The 19,548-nt window shown below is 44.7% G+C and overlaps 1 protein-coding gene across 1 annotated transcript in view; it reads right to left on the bottom strand.

Annotated features, from left to right (window-relative positions):
* AKNAD1 (AKNA domain containing 1) overlaps positions 1-19,548 on the bottom strand; it is a 704,598-nt gene that overhangs the window by 1,245 nt on the left and 683,805 nt on the right. The window lies entirely within an intron of this gene.

Here is a 19,548-nt window from a genome sequence, read left to right as displayed (position 1 = left end):
TCTGGTTAGGGAAAAAGACAAAGGCTTAAAAACCCAAATGTTATGACTTCATTTTGTGATGACCCTTCTCAAAGAAAAAAAAAACTTCCAGATACAATTTTGCAGAGATTACAGACTTAGCAAACTGCAAGTAGGTGCTCAGAACTGACTTGGCCTGCAAAGTAATCAAACATGTTGCCGAGTATAATGTTTAAACTTAACGATGCAACAGCCAAGTTATGCATTTAATCACCAAGATACTATAGAATAAAAAAAAAAAAGTTATGTCTTACCATAACATTCCATCTGTGTTGTTGATCTTTGTTCATTCATTACTGATGGGTTATCGGTTCTGTCCTTGGAACCGAGCCAGTCAATATCAAGCTCACGTCAGCCAAAAACTCTCGAGCCAACATCCTACCCAGAATGCTTTGCTCCCTGTTACTTCAGATCGAGTTTGCAAGTTGATAGATAAAAGTAGAGGCTACCTCTGGTCATAACAGACCTACAATAAAGGAGTACATGAGATCAACCAGGAACGTCCAGATGGGGGATGGAGGGTGGGAAGTAATGAAGGAATGAATGAATGAAGATCAATAACACAGATGGAACGTTATAGTAAGAAATAACTTCTTTATCTGATGTTGTTAATCTTCGTTCATTCTTACTGATGGGACAGAGTCCCCAGCTACCTGCATCACTCGGTGGCCCTCATGGAAGGACATTCCTGAACATCATGTTGCCAAAGGAAGCTCTACCTCTGGAGGCCAAGTCCAATTTGTAATGAAGAATAAAGGTATGAGGTTTGGCCCAAGTCGCAGCTAAGAAAATATTATTGAGGGAAGCCTTAGCATGAAAAGCTGCTGAAGTTGCCATATATCTTGTAGAATGAGCTTTCATTCTATGAGGCAAGATGAGATTGTTTTTGTTGTAGATAAAGGTAATACAATTTCTCAGCCATGAAGCCAATGTAACTTTTGATACAGGATGATGACCGCGTCTAGGTCCAGAAAAAGCCAGAAACAGTTGGTCTGATTTACGGGTAGATTTTCTTCTGTCCAGATAAAATCGTATTTGCCTATGAACATCCAAGAAGTGCAGGCAATACTCTCCCTTGTTAGAATGGTTAGGAAAGAACACTGGAAGGTCAATAGATTGGTTGATAGATCACTCTGACACCACTTTTGGTAAAAAGGAAGAATTAGTTCTCAGTTATACCTTATCCTTATGGAAGATAAAATAGGAAGGTTTGATGCATAAGGCTTGAAGTTCTGACAAGCATCTGGCCAATGTGATTGCAATCAGAAACAAAGTTTTCCAAGAGAGATATTTTACATAACATGAAGATGCAGATTCAAAAGGGGAAGCTGTTAGAGCTTGCAAAACCAATGCCAAATCCCAAGGTTGTACCGGTTCTCTAAAGGGAAGTTTTAGGTGGATAATCTCTTTCAAGAAAATGTTACAGAGTCTGTGTGACATAAGTGAAGAATCTTGAAAACCAGTGTGGAAATTTGAGATGGCAGCTAAATGCACACGAATAGTAGAGGCAGACACCCCAGAGTGGAAAAGATGTGATAAGCAATCCAGTACCACCGAAATTGGGGCTGACAAGGGGTCTAATTGTTTATTTGCTGCCCATAGAAAGAACCTTTTCCATTTGTTAAGACAGATTAATCTGGTGGATGATTTATGAGATGCAATAAAAATATTGCGTACAGGGGACCAGAGGTTTTCATGCCTGGCAATCATTGGAAATGGAGAAACCAAGCTGTCAGTTCCAGGGTTGTTAGACTGTGGATGGGAGATCAACTTTGGGGATGGATTGAGGATCTACGGTTAATCTAGCAAGTGAGGCCAGAGGAAGGGAAACCAGACTGGTCGAGGCCAATATGGAGCAATGAGGATCACTTTGCTCTTCAACTGCCGTGCTTTCTTCAGAAAATGGGAGATGAGGGAAAGAGGAGGATAAGCATAAAGTAGACCCAAGGGCCAAGCGTGGAATAGAGCATCTCTCGGTGACTGTCTCTGATGGGGGGATTAGGGCAAAATAGTTGCTGCACTTGTAGTTGGTTGGGGAGGCAAATAGGTCGCAGCAAGGCTAGCCCCAGTGGTTGAAGAGTTTTGCCGCTATCATAGGATTGAGGGACCACTCGTGAGGTTGTAGAATGCACCTGCTCAGTTTGTCCGCTATCATGTTGGAGCTCCCAGGAATGTGCGTTGCAATTAGAAAGTGGTTGGAAGCTATCACCCATTGCCATATTCTCAAGGCCTCTCAGCATAACGGGTAAGATCTGTTGCCCCCTTGTTTGTTCATGTACCAGACCACTGACATGTTGTCTGATTGGATCTCAATAGTCACTGATGGAAGGATGGAATGAAATGCTTTCAATGCTAGTAGCACCGCCCTCAGTTCCAGGACACTGATATGCGAAAAGGCCTCTGTCTCCAACCAAGCGCCTTGGACCGAGTTTCCCTGACATAGTCCCCCCACCCCATCAGGGAGGCATCCGTAGTCACCGTGGCTATCGATTGATGGGGGTTGAATTGGCCAGACCATTGTTGGGGATTTTGAGACGTCCACCAGAGTAAATCTTGCTTGCATCTCTGAGTTACACTTATCTGAAAAGACAAAGGATGTTGTAGAGTGAGAAGTAGCCATTGAAGGAGCCTCATGTGGAATCTCACTAGAGGAACAATGGTGATCGAGGCTGCCATTGACCCCAAGAATTGAAGTATAGATTGAGTGGGAGATTTGTGATGACAGAGCTGCGGTTGAACCTGTTGCCTTATTCTCTGAAGCCTGTGGTCTGGAAGGGATGCTGTGCGATTTCTCATGTCCAACAGTACCCCTATAAATTCCAAAGACTGAGTTGGGGTTGTGTTGGATTTCTCCCAGTTTATAGTTATTCCCAGGCTTTGAGCTGTTAGGAGAGTGTAGTGCAGGGCTTCTTCCAGTAGACTCTTGGTGGGGGCAGTGAGGAACCAGTCGTCTAGATATGGAAATGCCTGAAATCCTTGAAGTCACAAGTGAGTGATAACCACTGCCATGCATTTGCTGAACACTCTGGGGGCTGCAGAGAGACCAAAGGGAAGAGTTTGAAATTGGTAGTGACTGGCTCCTATGCAAAACCGGAGGTATCTTCTTGAACATTTGTCCATTTTTATGTGGTAATACGCATTTTGAAAATCTACAGAGCACATCCAATCACCTTCTTCCAGAAGAGGAAGGATAGACTGAACCATGACCATCATGAATAGCCTCTGGATATTATCCATTGTACCCACGAGTCGGTGGTTATATTTTGCCAGGCAGCAGGGTACAAGGAAAAATGACCCCCGACTGCTTCCAAAGGTGAGCAGTCAGGCAACACTTCAAGAGTGCTGATAGGGCTGGCTATAGAAGGAATCTCTGGAACCCCGGGTTTGCAGACCTCCTCTGCCCCGAAAGGGGGTATCTTCCATTGGAGTTTCCCCCTCTGTCTCTGGGGAAGAATTCAGCACATGTGTCCTGGAAACAACCATGTGATCTCCTGTGCCACATCTTCCTACTCCTCTGATTTCTGAAGTAGAATTTGCTGATGAGTGGAGTGTCTGACACCAATGGCAGACAGGGTCTTGCCATCTTGTTCGCACCTTGCCAGCGTATCTTTCACTTTAGGGCCAAACAAAGAAGCAGCCTCGATGGGGGCGTTCATGAAGGACACCTTAAAGGAGTCCACAAAGTCGCAAAGGCGCATCCAGGCATGTCATCTGGTGACTATACCTGTGCCTGCTGCTCTAGCCACCCCTTCCATTGCATGAGAAATAAGACACATGGAAGAGTTGGAAATGGACTCTAGGGTGGCTATCTGAGAAGCCACATTGTCACAGACCTCATCAGAAACCGTTCCTGCCAAAGTTTCAAAGAGCTAGTTGATACGATCCCTCTGAAGCCTGGTAAAGTGTGCCAAATAGTTCAAAGACCTTACAGCAAAGGTCGATGAAGCAAACACATGCTTCCCTAGTCTGTCAATTGCCCGGGACTCCTTGTTGGGTGGATGGACAGTTTGGCTCTCTTATACCAAATCCTTCTTAGTTGTAGCCGCCACCACCATAGCATCTACTGGATGACCTCGTGACCAATGTGGGTGCTCGGCTGGGGTCAATAATATTTTATCTGGTCTTCTAGGTATCTCTTCCAGGGTGTCAGGAGCCTTCCATGTGCACTGGAAAATGAGCTGGATGAGCTCATCGGCTGGCAGGGTGACCCAGGAGGTAGGGGGATAGGCACGAAAAGCCCGCAGGAATACGGATTCCTCAGAAGAAGGATTAGAGGACTTCCAGTCACCCCTCTGTCTAAAGATCTCGAGGATGTCGCCAAAGGACACCTCATCAGAGGGTGACCGTGAGGACCCTTCCCCGTCGTCAAAATACATATCTTCAGTCAATGACTCCTCAGTGGAGTCCATGTGTTTCCTCTTACATGATGCTTTGCAGGGTACTTTCTCAGTGGGAGGTTCTGGGGAAGACTGCAAAGAGGAGGTCTCCTGAGGGGGAGAAAACTGAGGCCTTTGTGCCCGGTGTCCGGTGGTTGTGGCTTGTGGCAGTTGCGGCACAGAGGGGGGAGAGGATTTGCCAGCTAAGGCAAGCGCCCTCTCCACGGCCTGGAAGGCCAGCCCACCCAAGGAGGGATGGGAGCCTGGAAATGAGCATGACAACCTCAAAACCAGGGTCACACCCCGCCCCCATGAGCCCACCCCCAGACCAGGAGTTTCAACAGGACCGTGAACCATGAGAGAGAGAGGATCCCTGGAAAGTGCCATAGAAAAAATTGGCGTGAAACCAGGAATGCCCTCCCCCATGGCACAGCCAATGGCCTGAGAAGAGCCCGATGCCCAGTCCACTGAAGGCCACATGGATGACTCTGGTTCCAAAGTGAGATCCACTACTGGAGTTGGAGGAAGGGAAGCTGCTGTCAGAGATATAGGCTTCAAAACTTGGGTAGAAGTCGAAGGAGGAGTGTACATTGAAATTTGAGGAGATATACGTTCACCTGAAGGAGGGAACTTGGACTTCGACGGGTGAGAGAGACCTCTGGCCACAAGCAACTGGTCAACAAGCTGTAACACATTTTGTTCAGAGAGACTCTTGGTTGACCTCATGGAGAAAGCTGACGGCGATTCTGGCCTTTCTAGAAAAGGACTATATTGATTGCCAGCAAATGGACCCAGCATAGGAGAATACTTGGTCCTTGCTAATTCAATAGGTGCAAAGCCTGGAACTGTGGATGTCTGCACTGAAGAAAAAGCTGTGGAAGTAGTTTGCGCCTACAACGTCAGCACCATAGTAGTTGAAGGTTTCTGCACCGTAAAGGCAAAAGCCTGTCCTGATGGGTATGGTGCCATTGAGGAAAGCGTCTGCACCGGTAATAAGGACAGTGCCGAGAAGGACTGCACCGAAAAACATGTTGGTGCCAAAAATGTCTGCGCCATGGAGTACAGAAAAGTCATACTTGGAGCTGAAGGGGATTGTATCAATGGTGCCGAAGGGGACTGTACCTGCATGGATGGTGCTTGGAAAGGCTGCGACGGAACTGTCGGAGCTGTAGTTGTCTGCACCAGGAACTCTGGTGCCAGTATCAATAAGGAAGATAAGGCTTTAGCCAGAATTATTTGGGATGGTGCCGAGCCTGGAGCTGACAGGGTCACAGGTGGCAGCGCCGTAGTAATCAATTTCAGCTTCTTATTAGTCGACTCTCTACGATCTCCAGACAGAGGGGAGCGACTTCATTTATGAAGAGGAAAAAAAATAAGTTATGTATTACCATAACGTTCCATCTGTATTGTTGATCCTCCTTTAGTCATTCCACATGGGTATCGGTTCCATGCTCGGAACTGAGCCGGCCATTTTCCAAGCTCGCTTCAGCTTCAAACTCTCAAGCTAAACTCTTACCCACAATCCCCCTCTCCCAGTTACCTCAGATTGCGTTTGCAAGTCAAAGAAAGTAGAGGCTACCTCTGGTCAAATGACCTAAGAGAACCGAATGGTGAGATCCACTAGAAACGACAGGAGGGGGAAGGAGGGAGGATTGTAATGACTGAACGAGGATCAACAATACAGATGGAACGTTATGGTAAGACATAACTTATTTATCTGATATTGTTAATCCTCGTTCATTCCTTACGCATGGGACAGAGTCCCCAGCTACCTCTATTCCTGGGAGGCTCTCATGGGAGGACATTCCTGAGCACCACAGAACTGAAAGATGCTCTTCCCCTGGAGGCCAAATCCAATTTGTAATGATTGATGAAGGTATGAGGTGTAGCCCAAGTTGCAACTGCACAGATGTCATGTAAAGAAGCTCTGGCATGGAAGGCAGCAGAAATTGCCACCGACCTTGTTGAATGAGCTTTCATGGTAGTAGGCAACAAGATATTATGCAGTGTATAAACCCTAGGTCCAGAAAAGTCCAAAAATAACTGGTCAGATTTACGAAAGGGTTTAGTCCTGTTTAAGTAAAAATGGATTTGCCTGTATATCTAGGGTATGTAGGCAATACTCTCCTCTGTTTGAATGATTGGGAAAGAAAACTGGCAATTCAAAGGCTTGATTAATGGACATTTCAGAGATCACTTTAGGCAAAAATGATGGATTAGTTCTCAGAGACACTCTATCTCTATGAAAAATCAAGTATAGACTCTTGATACATAAAGCTTGAAGTTCAGAAATATGTCTGGCAGAAGTAATAGTGAGCAAAAACAAGGTTTTCCATGACACATACTTGAGGTCGCAAGAAGAGACTGGTTCGAAAGGTGACATTGTCAGGGCTTGTAGAACTAATGATAAATCCCATGGTTGAATAGGTTCTCTAAAAGGTGGCTTCAGATGATTCACACCTTTTATGAAGGTCTTGCACAATTTATGGGACATAAGAGAGGAATCTTGGACACACTCATGAAAATTAGAAATTGCAGCCAAATGAACTCTAATGGTAGAGGCCGATAGACCCGATTGAAACAGGTTGGCCAGATAGTCTAGTATTATCGACACTGGTGCTGAAAAGGGGTCTACTTGTTTATCTTTCAGTCAACAGGTAAATCATTTCCACTTGCTCAGATAAGTAATTCTAGTGGAAGACTTATGTGAAGCAATGAGAATATCATGTACTTGTAAAGAAAGATCATTCTGCCTGGCAATCAAGGGAATTAGAGTAGCCAAGCCGTGAGCTTCAGGCTTTCAAGTTGGGATGAATCAGGTTCTGTGGGTGTGAGATCATCTCCGGGGTTGGATGGAGAATCCATGGTCGATCTAGTAGATGAGGCCAAAGGAAGGGGAACCAAATCTGTCGAGGCCAATATGGTGCTATGAGTATCACCTTGCTCTTCAACCGACAGGCTTTCTTCAGAAAGTGGGGAATGAGGGGAAAGGGTGAAAATGTGTAAAGAAGACCCGAGGGCCAATCGTGGACTAGAGCGTCCCTGGGTGACTGTCCCGGAGGGGGAATCAGGGTGAAGTAGTTGATGCATTTGTAGTTGGTCGGGGATGCAAAGAGGTCGTAGCAAGGATGGCCCCAGTGGTGGAAGATCTCCGCCACTATCAAGGGATTTAGGGACCACTCATGAGGTTGAAGAATGCACCTGCTGGGTCTGTCTGCTATCACGTTGGAACTCCCAGGAATGTGCGTTGCTAGAAGAAAACGGTTGGTAGCCATCGACCATTGCCATATCCTCATGGCCTTTCAACAAAGGGAGTAAGATTTGGTTCCACCTTGCTTGTTGATGTAACAGACCACCGCCATGTTGTCTGATTGAATCGCAATTGTCCCAGACGGCAGCAGGGGATGGAATGCTTGCAATGCCAGAAGTACCGCCCTCAGCTCTAGAACATTTATATGCAGATGGGCCTCCAGTTGGGACCAAATGCCTTGGACTGTCTGTCCCTGACATAGCCCCCCCACCCCATCAGGGAGGCATCCGTGGTCACTGTGGCCTTAGGTTGCTGGGGGGAGAAGGGGCGAGACCATTGTGAGAGATTGTGTGTCATCCACCAATTTAAATCCTGTTTGCACATGTGGGTTACTCGAATCATGGCTGAAAGAGGATGCTGAAAAGGATACCATTGGGTGAGCAGTAGCCATTGTAGAAGCCTCATGTGAAACCTGGCCAGGGGAACAATGGTGATGGAGGCTGCCATGGAACCCAACTTCTGTAGAACCGAGTGAGCCGTGGATTTTTCCTTTGAAAGGATTGGAATTAGTTGTTGCTTTATTTTTAGAATTATGTGCTCTGGAATAGCAGCTCTGCAGTTTTTTTGTGTCCAAGATAACCCCTATGAATTCTGTTGACTGAGATGGGGTGAGATTAGATTTCTACCAGTTTATGGTTATGCCTAACCTTTGAGCAGTGAGGAGAGAGTATGCCATGGCTTCTTCCAGTAGATGTCTGGTGGGGGCGGAAATGAGCCAGTCGTCTAGGTATGGAAACACCTGGAATCCTTGAAGTTGAAAGTGAGCTGTGACAACTGCCATGCACTTTGTGAACACTCTGGGGGCTGTAGAGAGTCCGAAGGGCAGTACTCTGAACTGGTAGTGACTGGCTCCCGCACGGAAGTGGAGAAATCTTGATGGCCTGTCCACCTTTATGTGGTAGTAGGCATCTTGAAGATCTATAGGGCACATCCAATTGTTTTTTTCCAAAAGCGGGAGGATAGACTCTATTGTGACCATCTGGAATTTTTGTACTCTCACAAACTTGTTCAATACACTGAGATCCAAAATTGGTCTCCAGTCCCAGGTTTTCTTTGGCACCAAAAATAGTCTTGAGTAGAATCCGGATCCTATCTGGTCTGGAGGGACTATTTGGATGGCTCTCTTTCTTAGCAGCTTTTCTATCTCTAGTGCTGCTTCTTCCCTTTGACCGAGTGGAACATCGGGAAGATTTTTTGAAGGGAAGGGACAAAGATCAAAGGGGGTATGATAACCTCTGGTTATGATGCTTTGTACCCAAGAATTGGTGGTGATAGTTAGCCAGGCAGAAGGGTACAAGGAGAAACGTCCCCCAACCACCTCCAGAGGAAAGGAGTTGGGCCTCTTTTCAGGAGCACTGGTAGGATTGACCAGTGTAAGAATCCCTGGAACCCTGGTTACATGGTCCCCCTCTGCCCCAAAAGGAGTGTCTTCCCTGTGAGTTTCCCCTTCTGCCTCTGGGGGAGAACTCGACCTGTGTGTCACGGAAAGGACCCTGAGATTTCCTGAACCATATCTTCCCACTCTTTTGGTTTCGGGAGAAAGCACGTTGAGGGGAAGAATAATGGACACCTATGGCAGAAAGGGTCTTACCATCCTGTTTACATCTGGCCAGTGTGCTTTTAACTTTGGGCCCAAACAATGAGGAGGCCTCAATGGGGGCATTAAAAAAAGAAGACTTAAAGGGTTTTGTGAAGTTGCACAAGTGCATCCAGGCATGTCGTCTCAAGACCGCAACTGAACCCGCTGCTCTAGCCGCGCCTTCTGATGCATGAGATATCAGTCGCATAGAGGAGTTAGATACAGATTCAATGGTGGCCAGCTGAGAGGCCACTTTGTCACGGACCTTATCAGACACGGCACCAGCCAAGGTTTCAGAGAGCTCAGAAACCAGATCCCTTTGAAGCCTGGTGAAATGTGCCATATAATTCAGGGACCTAATAGCAAAGGTCGCTGAAGCAAAGGTGCACTTCCCTATCCTGTCCAGGGCCCGAACTCTTTGTTAGGCGGATAGACAGTCTGGCTTTCTTCTTCTGCCAGATCTTTTTTTGTTGTGGCTGCCACCACCAAATCATCCAAAGGAAGACCTTTGTACCAATGGGGATCGAAAGCAGGAGGGGGACAAGATCTTATCTGGCCTCTGGGGAATAGCTTAGATGGTATCAGGAGCCTTCCAAGCACACTGCACGATGAGCCAAACAAGTTCATCAGCAGGTGGAGTAACCCAGGAGGTAGGGGGCCAGGCGCAAAAGGCCTGCAGGAACACAGATTCCTCAGAGGTCAGATTAGAGGACTGCCAGTCACCTCTCTATTTCAGGATTTCGAGGATATTGCCAAAGGATACCTCAGAGGGTGACCGAGGGGATCCTTCCCCCTCATCGAAATCTGTGTCTTCGGTGAGGGACTCCTCTGTGGAGTCCATGTGCTTCCTCTTACATGAACTTTTCTGGTGGACCTCCTCAGTGGGAGAAGCTGGAGAAGACAGTGGAAAAGGGGATTCTTGAGGGAATATGTCCTGCAGCACTTGCACCCGTAGTCCGTTAGATGTGACTTGTGGAACCAGTGTACCAGAGGAGGACGGAGGTATAGACAGTCCGGTATTGTCAGCAGCAGCAAAAGCCTTCTTCATCAGTTGGAAGGCTGGTCTACCCGAAGAGGAGTGTATGTCTAGGACAGGGGTCACCCCTCCCCTAAGTGGCTCAGTCTGCTGACCCGGAGTCCCTGGATGGCTGTGAAGCAGCAAGCTATGCATGTCACAGCTGACATCCTGAGTCATAGCAAAACTTTCCTGCCACAAAGGCAACTGTGGTTCCTTAGTGAGATCTATAAAGGGAACCACAGAAGGGGAAGACTGTGCTATATCCATGGACTTCAAAGGCAATAAAGGAAGAAAATAAGAAGGGGTCTTGGAAGATGGGTGATCACCTCCCAAGGAAGGATAGTTCCTGAGGGGTGGGATACCTCTGGCCAAGATTACCTGGTCCACAAGACGCAACACATCATGTTTGGAAAGGCTTCTAGTGGACCTCATGGAGACTGAGAGAGACACAGGCCTGTCCACCAAAGAGGCAGATTCGGTGCCCATCTCATCTGACTGCACTGAGGACAATGGTGCCAAGAGAGACTGGACTACTTTTGTCTGCACCGAAGAAGTAATCAGTGCCGAGGTCATTGTCTGCACAGATACAGGGATCTGTGCCAAAGTGGCTGTCGGTGTCGAAGCTGGAACCGACAAAACTGGAGTCAACAATACAGGCTTTGGTTCCGAGGAAAATCTCAGAGCCGAAGCGGTCAAGGTCTGCACTGACTGAACGGTCGGTGCTGATACAGTGGTAATGGTCTGAACCGTGGAGCCCCTCGGCGCCGATATATAAAAGGCTGCAGGAGAAGATGGAGCTGAAATCACTAATGGAGCCGAAGGCCTCGGTGCCGAAGATCTAGGCACCGAAAGCACTGGGGCTGACCGAGAGAGCTCCGGGGCCGAAATTTTAGCCTTTTTAGGTTTTGGTTGGTGAGAGTCCCCAGCCAGGGACAAAGGCAAAGATTTACCTTAGTAGAAACATCCATTTTCTTATGGGCTCTAGGAGGGGTTGAGACCTCCGACCCAGAAATAGCCTCTGAAAAGGGAGATTTTAGAAGTCCCTTCAGTATCAGCTTGTTTTTCCTTTCCAACAAAGTTCTATTAGAAAATTTCTCACAAATAGCACAGCACAGGGTGGTTCAACAGATAAATGGGAAGCTCTCAAACAATAAACACACAAAGAGTGTGCATCAGAAGTAGGCAGTTTGTGTCCACAATCAGAACACCGCTTAAACCCCAGACTACCTTTTTATCTGCCATGACAGCAAATTAATTAATAGAAAAATACCAACAATGGTACAAGAGAGTACCTGAAGGTATGAGAGAGAAAAGGGAAAAAGATTACCAATGATGGTAAAGAGAGAATACCTTGCGGTAAAAGTAATAAGGAAAAAGCAGAAAAACCTGAAGAAATTATGAACGCTAGATGCGATAGGGTAAGAGACAATAAAATATGAACTTTTCTGATAAACAACAACTGACTGTACTTAGCTCAAGAGAAGTAGCTTGACACGACTGGATGGCAACGCAGCAAATGAAATCTGAAGTAACAGGGAGAGGGGGATTGTGGATAAGAGTTTAGCTTGAGAGTTTGAAGCTGATGTAAGCTTGGAAAATGGCCGGCTCAGTTCCGAGCTCGGAACCGATACCCATGTGTAAGGAATGAATGAGGATTAAGAATATCAGATCGCCTCTTACAGGGTTTAACAGGAGGGGTTGAGCCCTCCGACCCAGAAATAGCCTCAGAGAAAGGAGACTTGAGGAGACCTTTCAAAATTAACTTATTCTTCCTCTCGTTAAGAGTCCTGGTAGGAATATTTTTACAAATCCCACACAGGGGATCCACAGTAAGGTGGGAGACATTCAAACAGTAGACACATAAGTCATGGCCATCAGAAAGCAGTGACTTACAGCTGCAATCCTTACACTGCTTGAAACCAATGCTACTTTTCTTATCCAACATAATAATGTGGAGAAGAAGAACAGTACCATAAGGAAGAGGAAAGGCTACCCAAAAGTGTAGAAAAGAAAAGGAAGGATTATCAACGATGGTAATGAAGAATTACTTCAATGGTAAGAAAAAGGGTAATAAAGGGAAAAGACTAAAGGGAGAGTGCCTAAGTATATGATAGGGTAGGAAAATATTAGCATAAACTATATGAAAATATTTAAAGTAAGAACAATGTATAAAACTTTCAAAAATTAGACACTTAGCTGAGAGAGTGGCTTGACACGGCTGTACAGCAATGCGGCAAACGAGATCTGAAGTAACAGGGAGCAGAGCATTCTGGGTAGGACCTTGGCTCGAGAATTTTTGGCTGACGCAAGCTTGATATTGGCCGGCTCTGTTCCAAGGACAGAACCGATAACCCATCAGTAAGGAATGAACGAAGATTAACAACATCAGATTAAATGTTTCTTCCTATGACAGTCAGTGAAACAGAGACAACATACATTTTATTTCAATTAAAACAAAACAACAAAAATAAAAACAGTTGGGACTACCTTAAAGTGTCATCTGCAGATATAGTTGACACTCAAAGTATTGACAGGGTAACATTGAATATTCAGAAATTCCAACCATAGAAGCAGCTATTTGTCAGAGATTGTGGTTTAATGGGGAATGAGGTTTTACACTTTCCCCACTGTAGTGCAATCTTGGATTTGGTATATATAATAACAGGGAGTAGGGGGTACAAGGCCTCCCTGCAAAAATATTATTTTTTTCCATAATTTTCAGTGTTTTGGACATTCATTGTTGACTGGTCAATATTTTGAGTGTCGATTATTTTTGCAGTTGACATTATGATATAGGTCCTAAATAATTACCTGGTACTAACACGGCAAAACACAAGAACTGATGTGAAATCCTGAAAGTCCATACCAATAACCCTAACTCCCATACCATCAAAAAAATATTGTCATAATACTAGTATAAAACATTTGAAATACATCTCTGTCATGAAAACACATTTCTAATATATAATACTTACTTATCTACTATTAGGATATGTACACTGGAAAATATGCTACACATGGCTAGATCTTAATGGTATGATGCTAGTGATCTTTATGCACTTTAATGTAGTTCATTCAAAGCTACCAATATTTTTCATAACAATAATGAGTGTACACAGTCAACAGAGTAGCTGTAAATGCTCATGTGGGTGGAGGCTGTCTGTGTTTGAATGTACCTTATGCTCTTATCACCTGGTCATTTTTAAAGAGTAACCACAAAGAAATGCCTCTGCTATGTTACTCAAAGACATTAAAGAACACTCAGAAGAAAAAGTAAACCAGAATTTTATTACAGTCATTAAGAGCTTTTGTCTTCAAATAAGGCAGAACTCTATTTTCTATTGTATGGGTATAATTTACCACACATAACTGGGGGGCAATGGGATACATTACTGGAATATTGGGAACTGGTTTGGCAGTTGTGACTTAATGCCAGTGTTCCACCAGGTCTGAATTATCAGATCTCCCCCTAGTTTTGGTTAGGAAAATGAGAGCAGCAAAGCTGTAAGAGTGACACAAGGAATGATGTTGTTGCGATGTACCTACTTGATAGGTTTTTAAGAGAACAGACTTTTCTATAAAATATGTAAAATTATATATTATATTTATATATTTTTATAAAATTCAATATAAAATTCTTGACAATTTTAGATAAGGTAGGATTATTAAACTGTATTTTTTTTAACTTATGTGTGACAAATTGCATGCAATACAACAGAAAATAGTGATCTGTCACTTTAAATTTTTTAGGGGGAAAGTAACAGGAAGTGATGTAAAAATTCTGCTTTAATGATTTACTTTGAATTCTGTATAAATACTGGTCTTAGAAGTGTTATCTGATATTCTGAAGAAGTGTTATTTGAAGACAGAAGCGTTTAATGACTGTAATAACATTTTGGTTTACTTTTTCCTCTGTGAGTTCTGTGACATCTTTGGATACCATAGCAGACGCATTTCATTGTGGTTAATAGTTTCATTTTTACTTCTACTTTGCCAACTTTCTTTAGTTATTCATTTTTAAAGAGACTTTAATCTAGTTTCGCAGGACTAGAATACTTTGGCTACTGTGTATCTGTATAAAATAAATAGAAATATGTTACTTTGGTCATAATCTTTATTATTATTATTATTATTATTATTATTATTACTTTATTAATTTTTGACACAAAGATGTAAGAAGGATGCAGTCAGCAATGTAGCTATAAATGTTGAGTTTCAGGAATATCTGTGGATAAAAAATAACTGACCTTCCCGAGATAATAAAGTTAAAAGGTCATTAATTTGTCTTTGCAGGATTAGTGTATTTGTGTAAAGCAAATTGGAATATTTTATTAATATTTTATCCCTGTAATCATTATAAAAGTAATGAAGAAAATAGTATGCACACTGTCAGAGTTGAACAGTGTTTATGAAAATTGGGGAAAGACAGCTAAGTAATGGACACTGGAATGGCTACCTTAGGGGGCTGATCCATTACCCTGCCTAGGCTCCCCTTTTGACCATGATCTGGCTGTGTTCACAGGAGATAAACAGTTGTTTAGATTTTCTAAAGGACTTAGTTCTGTCAAGGCAATACCTGAGCTGTGAGTGTAAATCCAGAGCACGAAGGATACGTTCTCCCAGATGTTTTGGTTCAGGAAAGAAAACAAAGCGATTGATGGCTTGATTCAAAGTAAACTCTGAAAACACTTTTGGTCTGAATGAGGGATTTGTTCCTAAAGTAACCCTATCTATATGGAAAACCAAATACGATTCACCCACAATAAGAGCTTACAACTCAGATACTCTTCTTGCAGATGTCAAAGCAATAAGTAACAGAGTCTTCTATGTCATAAGCCATAAACCAGCCTGATGAGATGGTTTCAAAGGGTGACAGCGTTAACTCTTACAGCACAAAATTAAGATCCTTTGCCACCTGTTTCCTAGGGGGTCTGAAGTTAAAGTGACAAAAAAAATGCTCACACTATCAACACAAGCATCATGTACCTCAACATATGAGCCTGGTAGTTCAAAATTCTGAAGGCCATGGTAGAAGAACAAAAAACTATCATCCCAAAATTTGTCAAAGGATTTACCATCTTTGCCAGAAGGAGAGTGATTAGCATTGACCAAAAACTTCTTAGTAACTGGAGAAGAAACAGAAATATCTGCTGCATCAGGCCAGAGATGAGCAAACAAATACTTGTTAGCCTGAGAAACGTTGTTAAGCCTGTCTTTTTAAGGACTGAGGAGGGACTATCAAAGTTATCGCAGGCTAAGTCAAAAGCATCCCCCAAGGTTGTCATAACAGGAGGAATGGGAGTAGAATGAGACATATTTACTTCCAACTTATCATGATATCTCAATAAAGAAAGGGGGAACTTCCACCTCTTCCAGCTGAAATTCATTAATCATTCTGGACACACTTTCAGAAAAAGAAAATTCCTCAAGAGGAGACTGAGAAAACATTTTCCTCAGAATCAGAATCTGGGACATGGGAAGAAAACACAGAGGGAAACACTATCCCTGTCCTTAGCAGAATCACCTGAAAAAAGGATCTTCAGGAATTGTGGTACAGGAATTATCTTTAACATTCAAATCTCTCTTCTGTTCCAAAGGGCGTAAAGCCTTCAATAACCCCCTGTCCAAAGTAATTAACTCATTCTTATTAACAGAAAAAAACTGTTATCAGATACAGTGTGTGTAAGTTTTTGTTTCTTTTTCCTAAGGACATCCCTAGGAGGAGGTGAACTTTTAGTTATGTACTTACCATAACTTTAGATGTTTGGGATCCATCTCGCTACATTCTGTACTGATGGGTTCGGAGCCGATCCTCGGCTCCGACTCGGCACGCTATACTATAGAGCGAAGTCTCTAATTGGCTGAGCTATTCTATATCCCAGGATGCACCACCACCAATTCCCCAGATCTTGTTTGTCCGCACACATGCACCCACACATGTACTGCTGATATAACATTGCTAGATGTTTCAAGATGAAACGGTCGAACTTGAACCATCCGGTCTCTTCTGGTCTCCAAGGCAGGGGGAAGGGGGGTGGGTATTAGGAATGTAGGCGAGATGGATCCCAAACATCTAAAGTTATGGTAAGTACATAACTAAAAGATGTTATGTGATCCTATCTTGCCTACATTCTGTACTGAAGGGACAGCGTCCCTAGCACCTGATTCCTGGGTGGCTCACTGGAAAACACTCCTGAGAACTGTGGAACCGAAGGAAGCTCACCCCCGAGATGCCACATCCAATTTGTAATGAGAAATAAAGGTGTGAGGAGAGGATCAGGTAGCCGCAGCACAAATGTCACTAATGGCAAGCTTAGAATGAAATGCTGTTGAAGTAGCCATAACCCTTGTAGAATGAGCTTTCACAGTAGTTGTAAGCTCTCTATTAGAATGAAAATAAATATGACTGATACAGTCTCTGATCCACTTGGCAATAGTGACCTTCGTGACGGCTTTGCCCAATTTATTGTCTGAAAAGGACACAAATAACTGATCTGTTTTCCGTGTTTGGTGCGTCCTATCTAAGTAGAAATGCAATTGTCTGTGAACATCTAATGAATGGAAGATATATTCTGCTCTGTCTGAGTAATTGGGGAAGAAAACTGCAAGTTCCAAAGACTGTTGAAGACAGAAACTAGAACAAATTTTGGGAACAAAAGATGGATTAGGCCTAAGGGATACTCTATCCTTGTGAAAAACCAGGTACGGCGGTTTGACACATAGGGCTTGAAGTTCCGAAACTCTTCTGGCTGATGTAATTGCCACCAAAAAAGCAGTCTTCCAGGAAAGAAATTTCAAGTCAGAAGTTGCTGCCGGTTCGAAGGGGGAAGAGGTCAAGGCACCTAATACGAAATTGAGATCCCATGGTGGAGCAGGATGAGAAACTGGAGGACGTAGCAGCCCAGCACCTTTCATGAAGGCTTTACACAACTTATTGCTCATCAAAGGTGGGTCTATACTTTCATGAAAATTAGAAATAGCTGCTAATTGAACCTTAATGGTAGAGACCAAAGAACCTTGATTGAATAGGGAAGCTAAGAATTTCAAAACGTCCACCACCGGGGCAGTAATGGGATCTAATCCCCAGAGTTGGGCCCAAATGGCGAATCTCTTCCATTTACTATTATACATCTTCTTAGTCGAATTCTTGTGGGCCGAGGACAAGATATGTATAACGTCCGAGTCCAAAACCTGGTTCCTGACTATAGTTGGAAGTGGAGAGCCAAGCTGTTAACTTCAGAGAGTGAAGGGACTGGTGAAGCTGTCCCGACTGGTGGATCAAGAGATCTGGAACCTGGTCCAGGAACCATGGACCGTCCAGTGCATATTTCCGAAGAAATGGCAGCCAGACTTGACGAGGCCAGTATGGGGCAATTAAAATCATCTTGCACTGCAAGTGAATCACCTTCTGGATCACCCTGGGGAGAAGGGGAACCGATGGAAAGGCGTATAGTAAGCCAGTGGGCCAAGCTTGGACTAGGGCGTCCTTGGGAAACCCCCCCGAAACCGGGGTAAGAGAAAAGAACTGTAGACATTTCGTGTTGAGGGGAGTTGCAAAGAGGTTGCAACAAGGAGTTCCCCATCTTCTGAAGATCTGAAATGCTACTCTGTCGTTCAGAGACCACTCGTGTGGGGAGAGAATGGTTCTGCTCAGTCTGTCGGCTATCACATTGGATCTCCCTGGAATGTGTGTTGCTATCAAGAAACGGTTGGTTGCAACAGCCCAATTCCATACTTTCATGGCCTCTCTGCAAAGAGGGTAGGACCTGGTCCCTCCCTGCTTGTTCAGATACCAGACTACTGACATGTTGTCGGACTGAACGGCAATCATACCTTGGGGGAGGTAGTTGTGTAATGCTTGAAGTGATAGAAGCACTGCCCTCATTTCCAGTATGTTGATGTGTAGGGAACTCTCGTCAGGGTGCCACTTGCCTTGAACTGACCTGCCCAGGTAATGTCCCCCCCACCCCGTCTGGGAGGCGTCCGTAGTCAAAGTGGCCACTGGAGGAGGAAGAACGAAGGGTCGCCCCTGATCCACGTTGGAGGAGGTAAGCCACCAATGGAGGTCCTGTTTGCACGTCTCCGTGATTATAATTTGGTGACTGAGAGGAAGCTCCTGATATGACCACTGGACCGACAGGAGCCACTGGAGAATCCTCATGTGTAATCTTGCTAAGGGGACCAGGAGAACGGTAGCCGACATGGAACCCAACAGTTGTAGGACCATCCTTGCTGGGGCTCGGCATTTGAGGAGCAATGCTTGGACTTGAGATTGTAATGTTTCTATTCTCTCTGTAGGAAGAAAGACCCGCATTTGCTTTGAGTCTATCTCTACCCCGATAAACCGTATATGCTGAGATGGCAGCAACACAGACTTTGCCCAATTGAAGGTGATTCCTAGGGAGGTTCCTAGAGATATAGTGGCTGCTAGGTTCTGTAATAGTAGATGCCTGGAGGTGGCAGTTAGGAGCCAGTCGTCTAGATACGGAAACACCTGGAATCCTAGACTCCTCAGGTGAGCAGTCACCACCGCCAAACATTTGGTGAACACCCTGGGGGCTGTGGTGAGACCAAAGGACAGTGCGCAGAACTGGAAATGACTGTCTCCCAGGCTGAAGCGCAGATGTCTCCTGGACGCCTGATTTACCTGAATGTGATAATAGGCGTCCTTGAGATCTATGGAGCACATCCAAACACCTTTCTCCAGTAGCGGGAGAATGGATTGTAAGGTGACCATCCGGAACTTGGACTTCTTGACTGATCGATTCAGGTTGCTGAGATCCAAAATGGGCCTCAAGTCCCCAGTCTTTTTTGGCACCAAAAAGAATTTTGAGTAAGTCCCTAATCCGGTTTGGTCTACGGGGACCGGTTGGATGACTCCTTTTTGAAGCAGCTTTGAAATTTCGATGGCTGCAATATCCTGTTGACTGGGTGGCGGGTCTGGGATTTTCCTGGATGGAGGGTGTGAAAAGGGGATGATGTAACCTCCGGCGATGATTCGAGCACCCATTGGTCCTGAGTGATACTCTCCCAGGCCTTTAGGTGCCTCGAAAATGACCCCCGACTGGCTCCGGAGCTGCGCAGTCGGGCAATCCTTCAGGGATGCTGAGAGGTTGAAGAGCCACGAAAGGACTCGCGGTCTCCAGTGTTGCGGGGGCCTCTGCCGCCTCTGGGACGGCGTCTTCCTGAAAAATTTCCCCTCCTCTGCCTCTAGAAGGGGATCGTCCTGCTGTGAGGGTAATTCTTC

The sequence above is a fragment of the Protopterus annectens genome, chromosome 10.part0, assembly GCF_019279795.1.
Source record: "Protopterus annectens isolate FY-2018-M chromosome 10.part0, PAN1.0, whole genome shotgun sequence".
In the NCBI taxonomy this organism is placed as follows: Eukaryota; Metazoa; Chordata; order Ceratodontiformes; family Protopteridae; genus Protopterus; species Protopterus annectens.
The sequence above is the reverse complement of the archived record's forward strand: the minus strand, read 5'-3'. Positions and strand labels throughout refer to the sequence as shown.